Source organism: Myotis davidii, unplaced genomic scaffold (assembly GCF_000327345.1).
Source record: "Myotis davidii unplaced genomic scaffold, ASM32734v1 scaffold71, whole genome shotgun sequence".
NCBI lineage: Eukaryota > Metazoa > Chordata > Mammalia > Chiroptera > Vespertilionidae > Myotis > Myotis davidii.
The window spans coordinates 4,507,101-4,511,284 of record NW_006283588.1 but is presented as its reverse complement, the minus strand read 5'-3'; positions in this window follow the sequence as shown (position 1 = coordinate 4,511,284).

The window sequence follows — 4,184 nt, the reverse complement described above, 5'->3', positions numbered from 1 at the left end:
CCTGTTTGCTTCAGCTGCCTGGCTGCCGGCCGCCATCTTGGTTGGCAGTTAATTTGCCTATCACCCTAATTAGCCAATGGGAAGCGTGTCAGAGGTATGGTTAATTACCCTATTTGTCTTTTATTAGATTATATATATATATTATTTAATCTTATTGAACTGTTAAGTGCAGGGGCATTCAACCTAGCACAGCTGACAGCAGTTATTTACAGATTAAAACTCTATCTTCAGACCCCCACAATTTGACACCCCTCAACATATAAGTCAGTAAGTACAATATAGCCTGTGGCTAACGTATGTGCTGTTGGGTCCAAGCCATCCACTTATTATCAGTGCAACCCTGATAAGGCACCCAGTCCCTCTTTAAAACCTACCATACTGGATAGTTGAAAAAATATGAAGGGGATATGGTGTGCCTGGCAGAGTGTGACCCCTAAATAAGTTATATTTATCACCATCATTTTTATTTGCTTTCCACAAATCTCTAATAAGCTTGGATATGCTTTTCTAAATATTTTATGTATCAGCAACAGTATCATTTGAAGTGTGAGCACAATTTAGTTACTCTGATTGAGATAAATTTAAGACAAAGAAACTAGGTGGAAGTTGGGAAGGAAAAAGGAAGGTAGCATTGAATGGATGAGGATGAGCATGAGTAGGGGTATTTGGAATAGAGTTTGGAAAAAGGGTAAGTAATGCTAAAGTATAGCCATCTTCTTCCTTAATACAGCACCCCAGTGTCTGTGTGCAGGAGAGCCTGATGTCCTGATAGTGGAACAAAAGCAACATAACCTGATCTATTAGAGAAGAGGGTTGAGAAATATCTACTCATCCCAACCAAAATTATACATCTCGTGAGTTTGAGTTGTCCTATGTTTCTGACTCCAACATGGTCCCAGACCAGTGGAGAGGAGAGGAGTCATCATCTCATAGTCGTGAAGTCACAATGAGGATGAACATTTAAATATCTGACTAGTGAGAAAAACATTGGATTCTGTACATATCTGTGTCAAAGCAAAATTAATTTAAGTCATATTTTTGAAAATGCAGAAATAGAGTTTAAAATTTTTCTGGTGAGTTTTGGAAAATAAATGGAAGTAAATCATACTGTACTATTACATTAAGATATGTAAAATGTTTCTGTAATCACTGTGCTATCTCATTGATTTTTTAAAAATTTATCTTTATTATTGAAAGTATTACAGATGTCCCCTCTTTTTCCTCATTGACCCTCTCCATGCCAGTCTCACCCCCCTCCCCAGGCCTTCACTGCACTCATTTATTTTTATAGAAAGAAAAATTATTCATTGCTTCACTCAAGACCTTAGTCTTTCAATTATATTTTGTCCTCATAATACAAATTTCTCTGCTGGGAATTCTTTTACTATATGATTTTATTTTAGAACCACCCTCAGGAAAGGGGAACTGAGACCGGTTTGGCTCAATGGATAGAGCGTTGGCCTGCAGACTGAGAGATCCCGGGTTCGATTCCGGTCAAGGGCATGTACCTGGGTTGCGGGCACATCCCCGGTGGGGGATGTGCAAGAGGCAGCTGATCGATGTTTCTCTCTCATCGATGTTTCTAACTCTCTCTATCTCTCTCCCTTCCTCTCTGTGAAAAATCAATAAAATATATTAAAAAGAAAGAAAGAAAGAAAGAAAGAAAGAAAGAAAGAAAGAAAGAAAGAAAGAAAGAAAGAAGAAAGAAAGAAAGAAAGAAAGAAAGAAAGAAAGAAAGAAAGAAAGAAAGAAAGAAAGAAAGAAAGAAAGGGGATAAAATACTTTAGCAAAATAATATCTTGAGTCAATACCTACAACCCTAAGATTTCTAAATCCACTTGAGTCTCTACAGTGTTTTTAATTCCTCAATATTTATGTTGAAATAATGGGCCTATTCTCACTCTCTTTGACTACTAATCAGTAAGGTCCCCTCCCTCCTGCCAGGTTGAGCTAGTTTTTAATGGCCAAAGCCCATAGCAAGTGTATTTGTCAGCCTTAGGAGACATAAAAGTTTTAAAGAGATGCTTTCTCCATTTTAAAGATAGAATTTAATGAGTAGTATGATGAATATGATTAACTTTTACCGATGGGCAGGTGAAAACTAGCTGGTTATGTTGCCCTTTCAAACTTCCCCTTTTTGTGTCCCTTCTCCTGGCCCCTTCATATTCTGACTATTTTTTTAGCTGTTAGGATCATATCCAGTTAGAAATGACCTCTAAGGCAAATGTGGACAAATTAAAGGGTAAGAGGTCTGGAAGACATTTGATACATCCCTCATGGGCCCTAAACTAATAAAAAACAAAGAAATGTAGGAGACCAGCTCCTTGGAAAAGAATGTGAGGACTGTTTGACGTTGCCCAGGATGGCACAGCCGAGATGAATGCGCTCGCTGTTCTGGTGCAGGCAATGGGATTGCAGCCCCAGCTGTGATAATAGAAGCACGCTGACCTGGACTGCATCTTGACTGAATTGCAGGTCTTGAATCTAATCATTATGTTAAATAGAGGTGTTGGACCTATGAAAGGAAGGCAAGTCTGGAAAATGAGACACAGCGATATGTGAAAACCAAACTATAACCTAAAATCCACAAATTCATGACTATCCCACCTGCTCTTTGTTTCTGCCAGACCTGTCATCCAGTGATCTAGAAATGAGAAAGGAGAGCGAAACTTTTACAAGAAATCATACTGTGTGGTGTGAAATTGTTTCTGTGACTGAAAGGCCATATTCTTCATTCTTTCCGTTGAAGCTCCATGAACTTCAACTTCTATCTGAAAAAAAAAACAAAAACCCACTGGTTCAGCAAACTAACAGCATGCAGATTTCTACTCTTTTTCTATTTGAAATAAGAAAATGAGCCCAACTTGCATGGTTCAGGGATTGAGCGTCGACCTATGAACCAGGAGGTCCTAGTTTGATTTCCAGTCAGGGCACATGCCAAGGTTGCAGGCTCCATCCCCAGTGGGAAGCATGCAGAAGGTAGCCGATCAATAATGCTCTCTCACCATTAACATTTCTCTCTCTCTCTTTCTCTCTCTCTCTCTGAAATCAATAAAATATATTTTTTAAAAAATGATTAAGCTGCATTCCTTAAATCTTGAGCTATATCACACACTGAGAACTATATCCCACTGGAAATAAACATCTATTCTCCCACAAAGGAGGACTGGGGCTCGTACATGTGCTTGGTAAACACTCTTGATAGATCAGTGTCCTCAGAAGGTGTCTAACAGTCACCAGGAACAGTGGTTGCCTCTGGGCAGTGAAAAGAGAAAATTGAAGAACTGGGAAACGGTGGGTAGAGGCGACTTACATGGTGCACCTTTTTGCACATGCATGTATGACCTTGTATTAGACCAGAGACTAATAATTAGAATTCCTTACATTTATATCATACTTTGCAGTTCTAAAAATCCATTTATATCAATTCTCCCAGTGGAGACTCTGAGTTGCATGAGTTTGTATTATTAGCACCATCTTACTGATGGGGAAATTGAAATCAAAGAGCTTTGGAGATTTTCTATAAGTAAATTATGGAGGCCAAACTAAAATGCAAGCTTCCAAACACTAGTCCAATCCTAATTCTATTACACCATGTTACTTTCAAGGGAGAAGGGAAATGAGAAAGAAAAAAGGTCAAATTCTTTCCTTCAGAGGAGGGTAGTCAGAATATTAGTTTTGAAGATTATCAATAAACCAACAAAGGCGATACCACTGAAGCTACTTCGAAATCTGATTCAAAAAATGAAATTCAAATTATTTAAATTATTAGACAATACAAAATGTCTTCCCTTATATTTACTTCACCAAACATAAATAACAACAGATATTTATTATCTGGGAACAACTAAGAAGAAATTTCTCTCCTATAATTCATAGGGCCGCATTTCTGATGTGAAGCCTAATCTGTAAGCTTTCTAGGAAAGTGTCCTTATAATTAGTTAATTTCTAAAAATATTTTGAAAATGTGACCTCTAAGCATCATTTAGGAACAAGTTCTGATCTTCACCTCTATCATTGTCATGGCTAAGACAGCAACACTAACCCAGAAACTGCAAATAGGAAAGATAACAACTAATGGACTATAGGCTCTGGTTTCCATAGTAAAGAGGAACAATCATGTTCTTCATCATGAGTGAGGGCCCCATAAGCATCCCAAAGACATTGAACACAAGAGGCCATCA